Below are 10,348 nucleotides of genomic sequence, written 5' to 3'. Positions count from 1 at the left end.
GAATACATTTTGATTTCACTCATTTATATAGTTTCCTAACTTAGAGAGCATACTATAAAATAGTTTCCTATAAAAACTCCGATCCTTAACTATCTACTATTTTCTCTCTTCTATCTTTTGTCTGCCTTCTTTTATTTTTTCTCTGCCTTTCTTTTATTCTCACATATCTAGAGATGTTCATGTTTAAATTTTGATTTTGAAAATGAAGAACTTATTTAGTTATTTTAAAAAGTGGGGGACTAATCTAAAATGAGTTAGAAATTTCAAAGGCTATTGTGGGACTAATCTAAAATGAGTTGGAAATTTTAAAGACCATTTTGGACATTAAATCATTAATTATTATATACACTATTTTTATATTATTACAAATTATTATGGCTGACGTTTTTTGATAGAGCTTGGGCCATCCCGGGAACCACTAAAGAGTTTTATGAGAGCTGGATCAAATCAACAGGTGGGAAGTCTGAGCAAAGAAAATGGCTGATAGAATTCTGTGCGGTTATTTGGAACATCTGGTTGGAGCGGAATAGTGGAGTTTTTCAACAGGTAGAGACAAGTGTTGAAGGAGTAAAGATCATGTCCTTCTTGAGTTACAAGGAATGGTGTGGAGTCAATCCGTTTGGTTGTTAATGGCAGTGCCGGAGATGACAACAGTTACCAGCTCTACACTTATGTCTGTGTTTATTTTAGTTGCCCTTGTTCCTCTACTCCACTTTATTGTGTTGAGCTACTTTTGTTCAAAAAAAAGATAATATAAATGAACAGCATATTTTTGGGAAAACTCTTAACTAAGATAACATTAAGATGAGTGTAATATTTTTGCCGATGTAATATCATTCATGATTGAACAGTTGCGATACTAACAATATAATTCTCTAAAAGTTATACCTAAATCTTAAAATTTACATTCACTATAAGAAATATGCTGAATATTGTCGGATTTAGCAACGGACGTTACCAATAGATTTTGCAAAAAATTTTTGACAGTTATGAGTAAAAATTCGTCACTCAGTAAGTTACTGTCAGATTTAAAATTCCGCCACTAACTCCGACGATAAATAGAGACACGAAAATTAATTCTATTACCGAATTTATCGTCAGATTTTCTGTAAAAAAATTTCGATAGTAACAGAATTTAGTAAAATGCGTCGTTTAGGCAACGACGAACATTTTACCTTCGAATTTTTCTGCCGGTAAATCCGACGATAAATTTAGAATAAAATTCAAACGTGAAATCATTCTCCCTCATATTTGCAAACTCTCTCTCTTCTCTTCTTCTTCTTCTTCTTCTTCTTCTTGTTCTTCTTCTCTTTCATCTTTCTCCCTCTGATCTCCATTGAAGAAGGTTGTGCCGCCACCGCCTGGAGCTGCTGTCGTTGCCGATAAGCCATATTGTCGTCGCAGATCAGCACATCATTATCACTGCTGCTGGAATCTCTAAGGAAATCCTCCGCTGTGCCTCCGCTGTTGGTGTCCCTTACCGTCGATTGGTGGCCGTCGCCTTGTCGCTATCACTGTGGCTGGGGTCCACCATGCTAAGGTAAGGTTGTTTCTAAACCCTAACTTCCCCACTATAGGTTTTACTGCTGCCTCCTGTCACCACCACACTTCTACCATTCTGCAGCCACCATCAGAGGTAAATTTTTTTTATAGTTTTTGTATTTTTTCAGTTTTTTTGTTTGTTTAAAATTTTGTTAGGTATTTTATTAAATTATATGTTAAATTTTTTAATGAAGTGTGTGATTAGGGTTTGTTATATTAATTTAATGTAATTAGAAATTAAATAATGTTAGGTTAGGTTGCGTGTAATTTAGGAAATGCGCCTATAGATAGTAAGTTTATGATGCAAAACCTCTAATTAGGTTTGTAAGTTGCTGAAATTGTATAACCTTAAATAGATATACCATTTGAGAGACATACATATGCATGTTAGTGGATTACTTTGAATCTTAAATAGATATACCATTTGTATACTTAATTTTTTTTTTTCAATATTTTATTGTCTAGATAGTTTTAACTATGCAATTTACTTAGCCACCATGAGATATCTTATTTTTCATATCAACCTTACGTAAGTTCATCTTTTCTAGATTTAGAGTATATGTTTATGGTGCTACTTTTTTTCATACTTGAGTAATTATTATTTTTCTTCTTTATTCTTAAATTTTGATGTGTCAACTTATTTGTGAACTTTTAATGAAAATTATAGACAAATTATTATAGAAAATTATAAAATTTTAAATTTTGTTAGTTTAAAAATTATTGAGTTTAAACATTTAAAATTATATATTGAATTTTTAAACAAATTAAAAAAATAAAATTTAAGATTACCGCTGATTTACTGGGGAATAAATTCGACGGTAACAAGCTCCAGAATTTTGCCAAATTAAGAGTTAATATCCACTGCTAAATCCACCGATAATTAGCGGACAGACAAAAAAAATCTGTCGGTAAACAATTACCAACGAGGTTTATACTGTCAGATTTATTTTGACGATAATTCTGATGGTAAATCTAATGGTACTCAATATTTTTTTTATTTAATTACTTAACGTCACATCAGCAAAAATAACTACCTTTAATATTGACTGTGTGAATGATCATCTAAAAGAACAGATGTGATTAAAATTAAACTTTTAAAAAATAGATATATACAACCAGGGACGAAGCTTAGTTGAGACAAGGGACCCAGATTTTTTATAAAAAAATTAATAGTACTTCTTCAAAAAATAAAAAATAGTTCAGTTGGCTTTAAATACTTTACTATGATTTAAAGTACTCATATTCAATCTTCATCTCTTGCTTTTATTGCACTGAGTAGGTCTTTATTGGCTTTCACAACACATCAAAATTAAAAGATAAAATCAAATTAAATAAAAAAATTATCTAACAAAAAAAGATAAGAATAAAAAAGATCATCTAACAATCAAATTAAATAAAAAAAGTTATCTAACAAAAAAAATTATCTAATAAAATAAAAGGTAAAAATCTTCATTATAAAAAAAAGATCATCTAACAATCAAATCAAATAAAAAAGTTATCTAACAAAAAAAAATAAAAAATAAAAAAAGATTATCTAAAAAAATAAAAGATAAAAATCATCATTATAAAAACGTTGCTTTGCTAGCAGCTTTGTATTCGCATTTTATGGCTCTCTATTCAACAAGCAACACTCCATCTACCTTTGAGTTCAAATATAAAAAAATTAGGTATTTTTTATTTATTTAATTTAATATTATTTTATATTTCGCTGTTTATTTAATTTAATTTTTATATGATAAAAAATATTAGAATATTCAATAAGTATTGATATTATTGTATTTGTATAAATTAATAAAAAAATTCAATAAGTATTATAATTTTTAATATTTATCCTTCTAACTTCTTTTTTACATATTTTATAGGATATATATTTAAATTTTTATATAAAATAATCATGAAAAATAAAAATTTTGATGTATTTTTTAAACGAAAGGCTAAAATTTGTGTTAAATTTTTGTCCCACAAAATTTTATTTCAAACTCCGCCACTATATACAACATTTGAAAATTAAATATCTAAACATACTTCCTTTTTTCCATTTTATTTTTTTGTTATTTTATTTATTTTTGGTGACTTGTTATTTTATTTATTTATTATATATATATGCTCCTAATTATGAGACACATTTTACATAATTTATTTTATTCTTTACACTAATTTAAAACGATATTCTAATAGACAATTTTATTAATATTGAGATTTTAAAAAATTATATTATAATTTAATTATTTTTTATTTGTGCCTGAGTAATAATTAACTTTTTACTTATTATTTTTATTAAATTTATTTTAATTAATTTTATGATTTAGGAAAAAGTTAGATTGACTAATCCACACATCCTTTTTAGTTTAATAAATTAAATTTATTCACTTTTTTTTGTCAGATACATTGGATAATCTCTAATTCTAGATATCATAATATAATAATAAATAAAATTTGAACTCACATTTTTTAAGTAAAAAAATTCATTTGAATTATAACTCGTTCATAAATTTATTGACTTTATATTCAAACTAATTTCAACGGGCCTTTGGTTAGACCACACAGGAGGCAAGAGCTACCGCCTATTTTTTTTTTTTGACTGAAATAAACTAAATTATCGCCTACTTTGATATCCATAATAAGCAAAGTATTTAACTTCTTATTTTTGCAATATTAAAATATGCCACGCAAATTATTATTTTGATTATAAAATTATTTTTAAATTCGTCGTGTATTCAGTTTTTGAATTTAAACATTTATTCCTCTTGCTTTATTAATGACAAATTAAAGTTTTAAATATGAATGTTTTACCTAAGAATGTCCAAAAAAATCATAAAAATTACCTGCAACGAAAAAGTTAATGAGACTCACAAAATTTTTATAAAGATGGAGACTCGTTCCGCGAATAAATGAAAACGGGTGGAGATGAGGTACTCGCCTTATGGAGACCCATAAAATCTCTACAAAAGAAAATTTACTTAAATGTTGATTAAATCTCTAAAACAATTCCTTAAATTCACAACTTTTATCAATTCAGTCATTCAAATTCAAAATTTACTATATTGGTCTCGGAGTTTTTGGGCACTATATTAGTCCTTAAACTCTTTCTAGCACTGAATTAATGAACGAAGTAGTGCTAAGCTGGCTCTAAATTATCATGCTAAATACAGGACTAAACGACGACATTTTATTTTGGCATTTAAATAAGACAAAAACGAGAAGATGAATAAGAGTTTATATGATGTGCAAACCGTTTATTTTCCCTCATTCTCCAAAACGACCTTGTTTTTGCGTTGTTTAAGCGTCAAAACGAAAAGATGTCATTTAACCATGTGTCTAGCATGAAAAATCAAAGTTAACTCAACATTCCATTCGTTGATTCAATGCCAAAAAGGGTTTAGGGACCAATATGGTGCTTGGAACTAAATTTCGGAGACCATTATAGTGAATTGTGAATCTAAATGACTAAAATGGTATAATCCGTGAATCTCAAGGACCACTATGAGGATTTAGTCTTTAAATGTTCTTATATATAGGATTTTTTTAAATAAATAAAATAAATATTTTATTTATTGAAATATGTAAATTATATAATTTTTACCAAAATCCATCTTTTTACTTATCATGTTTACTCTGTAAACGATTTCACTCTGAGCATATCTTGTTTACAGTGCAAACGAGAGACACAACACGACTTGGACGTATCATGTTTATAAACATGCTGTGTAAGGTGGCTTATCTCGTTTACAGGTTATCTCGTTTATACTGTAAACGAGATAAGGCATAGATGCACTTATATAAGGAACTCGTTCACAACACCCTTCTGGTCCCTTTCCTCCCCCATTTCTTTCATTTTTCTCTTTCTCGGACGTTTCTCTTGGTATTTGTGAGATACTCGGACTAGACACACAGAACGGAGACATCAACTGCCTGAACACTATTTGGTACATTGCGGGAGCGATTGACTTCGAAGTTAGTTTTAATCCTTTTTCTCTTTTAAGAGATTGAACATGTAATTATAGTTTGGGTATTTTTATAAACTTAGTGTTGTTATATATGTAGATTAGATTGTCATGTTATTAGAATTTGTTCGGTTGTGCGGAATGAATGTACAAATTACTGAATTAGTAAATGTTAATTAATTAATTTAATTGAAATTCTTAATTAATTTAATTGTAATGATTAGTTTTAATTTATTTTTTAAATGTTTATTGTATTTTTACATGTATTTAAATAAAACATCATATTCTCAATTTTAATTTTCAATATGTTGTATTGATATTTGATAAATTAATTATTAATTAGATTTTTTATAATTAATTATTTTGAAATGTGAAATAGTTATTTATTGTTAATTTTTATCTTTATATCTTGAAATAAAATTATATTTATTATTGAAATACATTCATCTTTTAATCAGTGTTTTGAAAATCGAATAGGACCCGTCGGTTCGACCGGATTAATCAAAAACCGATTTTTTAGTCAATTTGGTTGATGTATAGAATCGTTCTGCAAAAAAATAGTTAGTAAATAAGATAAACTGATGGTTAACCAGTGAACCGGCCCGGTATTTATGCACCCTGGTTTGTTTCTCTATCCATCAAACGGCACCGTTTGATTCATTAAGAAAGAAAAACAAACACAACATAATAGCCCCTCGCCTTCTTTCTCCACAAGCGGACCAAACCCAACCCTAAAAAGTAAAAACCCTATCAGAGCAGAGTAGCAACTAGCCATCCTCACCACTATCAGCATTGTTGTCGCATCTCCTCCAGCTGTTGTCCCCACTGTTTAATCTCCTTTCCTCCGTCGCAACGTGTCTTGCTTCGCAACATGTCTCTGTCTCATTCCTCCTTCGCTGCATGGCCCCTGTTTTGCCGTCCCACTGCTCAATCTCGGCTCCTCCATCGCAATGCGTCTTGCGTCTCAACTTATGTGGTGTCGCATCTCGTCTTTTCCGTCTCATTCTTCTGTCGCACACATTTCCTATTCTGCCGCGCTACAGCCCTCTTGCTTGAGTTAATTTCCTTGGTTATTCTTATTTTTTTGAGTTAATTTCTTTTATTGTTAATTGTTGTTAACAAGAAGAATTATTGATTGTTATTTATATTGAGTTAATTATTATTGAATTTTGTCAAATTTCGGAGTTAATTTTGTACTATTGTTCTAAATTTCTGATTTTGAGTTAATTTTTACAAGTTTTTTAGATATTATCATCTATTAGGGATTTTGTGTAACACCCTACCACACTAAGCTTTACGCTTAAGCTGTAAAACATATGTGGTGTGGTATTACGACCTCTAAAATAAAATGAGTACATATAATAGCAGAAGAATTATAATATGCTAGGAGCCTTGAAAAAAAGAGGAAACAAAAATCGCGAAATAAAAGCGCAATGCTCAAGGTATGAGTTAACTTACGTGCTAATAAAATCATAATTAGTAAACATAAGATAACAGAAGTAGGAATAGAGTGCCAAAGAAACAAAATAACAAGTTTCCAACTCAGCCTGCGAAATCAAGACTGGTCGGAGAATATTTACACATATATATATATACATATCCCAAAACCCAAAAGTACATATACACAATCCTGCCTCTCCATAAACCTCTAGGAGGATCAAAAGAACAAGTTATGCAGAGAGAAAACCAAGTACATATATACACATCATAGCATAACAAAATAACCTTATAACCACTCCACTTCAAGGGTCCAGACGCCTAATGAGATGCCTCTCAACCTGCATCTGAAAAACAACAACATAGTATGGAATGAGAACCGGAGGTTCTTAGTATGATAAAGGTGCCACACACATAATATATAAGGTCTTGGGAATGCCAGAGGCAATCCTAGAACACCGACACTCAGATTATAGAGCTTAAAGTATTAAACAGGAGCTATAAAATGTGGTTTTCTAAAAATGTTTAATCCTAACTTAACTTAATCTAAGTCTCATACTACCATTCCTCCATCTCCAACTCATTCATGCATTTTTACAGACAAATAGACAGATAAGGCAAACACAAAAAGGTTACAGTTATTACTGGTAACAAATACACATTTAGCATGGCAAGTACATATAAGCACACCTAATTAAAGCACCAACAAGTAATTCAAGTAATATGCATATGATGCATGCATGTCCTATGGCTGATGAGGCTCATCTGTCGGTTATTCAGCCAACTCGACAATTCTGAATTGTCCTTAGACTGTCCCCCGACGTGCATCCCCAAGAGACTATGCACAGCTTTTTCTCAAATAATCAATATTGCTCAATGGGGGTAACATTTTTGGGAATTTATATAGTGCCCAGGCACACTTACGTCGTAGGATCAACAGAGTATCGAGTTTTCAACCTAGTACACGTGGTGGCAAGCCACGGCACTTGATCTAGGGAATCTCGTATCTCAGATTATTCAAATTCATAAGGCATATAAATAATTCAATTATAATTCATCAACATCCACATCATTCTCAATCGCATCTCATTCATCATTATACGTCAATCATATTCAATCCTTATCCTTCATTATCGCACCTCCCATTCCGTCCATCAATAATTCCAATTCAAAATATAATTCATTTTTTTCTAAATGAATCAAACTTAAAACATGCTCATTTTCTTAATAACTATAAATCAAACCATATAACCTTTGAATCTAAATCTTTTTAGATAATCATATAAACAAAATATCTAATTTTTATAAAATTTTGGCAGCACCTCCTCTAAAACTCGGACTTTGCCACCCTTTTCGGGTCCAAACCTGCTTTCTTTTCAATTCAACATACCCTTCCTCATCATCATAACAGTCACCACAATAAATCTACCTTAGATCAACAATTATACTCATACAATATTCAAATCCAACAACCAAAATTCAACTAAGGATCATAGTTTACTAATCCTAGGCTTCTAACAAAAAGTACCTCATTATCACAACAACCTCCACAATAGTTATACCTCAAATCAATAATTTACCAAATCATTAATTAATCAACAAGCACCAAACCAACTATGTTCATCAACAATAACATTCAACCATAATTCTCTCCAAATTAACATAACAACATTCACCATCCAAAATTAATAACTAATTATCCAATAAACTTCAACCAAATATATTCATCGATAAATTACTAAACATTAAACATACACCTGCATTCAAACTTATCCTATGGTCATCTAGTCTAAGTTTTTACAGAACATTATATATTAAATGCAAGAAACTTAAACCATACCTTGGCCGATTTCCACGTAACAACCAAAGCTATTTATTCAAAACCAAGGCAGCCTCTCAAAACTCAACTAATCTGCTTCCTCCAAGTTTCAGTATTCATAATTTCAAGCTCCAATTATTTATTCACAACCTAATACACATTTATAACACATATATACCCAATTTAATACTCAAAGCTCAAATCCAATGAAATTAAAATAGAATTATCATATTCTCACCTTACTCAAGCTTCACATAAGCAAGAGTGAACGTTTTCCTCAAGCTAATTGGATCCTAAAACATCAAAAATCAAAGAAATTCAACATTCCTTCTCAAAACTTGAAAATTGGTGGAAATGAAGGCTGAGTGTGAAATAATGAGTTACCTATGAAATTGTTCCGGTAGAAACATAGAGCTCAATGCGGTGAACGCGTGGCCGCAAACGGTGCAGCAATTGGAGCTCGGACGGAGAAATTACGGGAGTTAGAAATTTACCATAAAGTTACGGGGTGTTTTGTTTCTCTCCTCCCTGGAGAAGCTTTCATCTTCGTGCTGCAGAAAATGAGGGAGAAGGCACTGTTGGGTTCACTTAAAAGGGCTGGTCCGGTTGGACCGATAGCCCGGTTTGGGTCCAGTTCAACCGGTTTGGCCCGTTCGATCCAATTTTGGATCGTTTTCTTCGAAATTGGTGTCAAAATTCTCGTTTCAACGAGCTCTATCTTAATTTAATATAATTTTCACATTTCTAATCTTCCTTATTAAAAACTAATTGATGAGCGGATAATTTGTACGCTTTTTGGCATTATTTTTAGTATGTTTTTAGTATGTTTTAGTTAGTTTTTATTATATTTTTATTAGTTTTTAGTTAAAATTCACTTTTCTGGACTTTACTATGAGTTTGTGTGTTTTTCTGTGATTTCAGGTATTTTCTGGCTGAAATTGAGAGACCTGAGCAAAAATCTGATTCAGAGGCTGAAAAGGACTGCAGATGCTGTTGGATTCTGACCTCCCTACACTCGAAGTGGATTTTCTGAAGCTACAAAAGCCCAATTGGCGCACTCTCAACTGCGTTGGAAAGTAGATATCCTGGGCTTTCCAGCAATATATAATAGTCCATACTTTGCCCGAGATTTGATGGGCCAAACTGGCGTTCCAAATCAGCTCAAAACTGCCCGGCGTTAAACGCCGGAACTGGCACAACAATGGGAGTTAAACGCCCAAACTGGCACAAAAGCTGGCGTTTAACTCCAAGAAGAGTCTCTACACGAAAATGCTTCAATGCTCAGCCCAAGCACACACCAAGTGGGCCCGGAAGTGGATTTTTATGTCATTTACTCATTTCTGTAAACCCTAGGCTACTAGTTCTCTACAAATAGGACCTTTTGCATTGTATTTTCATCTTTTGATCACTTTAGATCTCTAGATCATCTTTGGATGTCTAGTTCTTAGATCATGGGGGCTGGCCTCTCGGCCATGCCTAGACCTTCAATTCAGCTTATTCTTGTTCTAAGATATTCATTCGCACCCAAGAACATGATGAATGTGATGATTATGTGACGCTCATCATCATTCTCACTTATGAACGCGTGCCTGACTACCACTCCCGT

The 10,348-nt window shown here is 31.4% G+C and overlaps 1 long non-coding RNA gene across 1 annotated transcript; it reads right to left on the bottom strand.

Moving 5' to 3' along the window:
• Window positions 1-7,094: 7,094 nt before the first annotated feature.
• LOC127744160 (uncharacterized) lies at window positions 7,095-9,259 on the bottom strand. Its single transcript, XR_008005272.1, has 4 exons — window positions 9,127-9,259; window positions 8,981-9,035; window positions 8,764-8,892; window positions 7,095-7,270 (listed from the first exon to the last, which is right to left on the bottom strand). It is a non-coding gene; the product is annotated as an uncharacterized LOC127744160 (long non-coding RNA).
• Between the last annotated feature and the right edge of the window lie 1,089 nt (window positions 9,260-10,348).

This window comes from Arachis duranensis, unplaced genomic scaffold (genome assembly GCF_000817695.3).
Source record: "Arachis duranensis cultivar V14167 unplaced genomic scaffold, aradu.V14167.gnm2.J7QH unplaced_Scaffold_232525, whole genome shotgun sequence".
Lineage (NCBI taxonomy): Eukaryota > Viridiplantae > Streptophyta > Magnoliopsida > Fabales > Fabaceae > Arachis > Arachis duranensis.
Note: the sequence above shows the minus strand (reverse complement) of the source record. Positions and strands in the feature narration are given on the sequence as shown.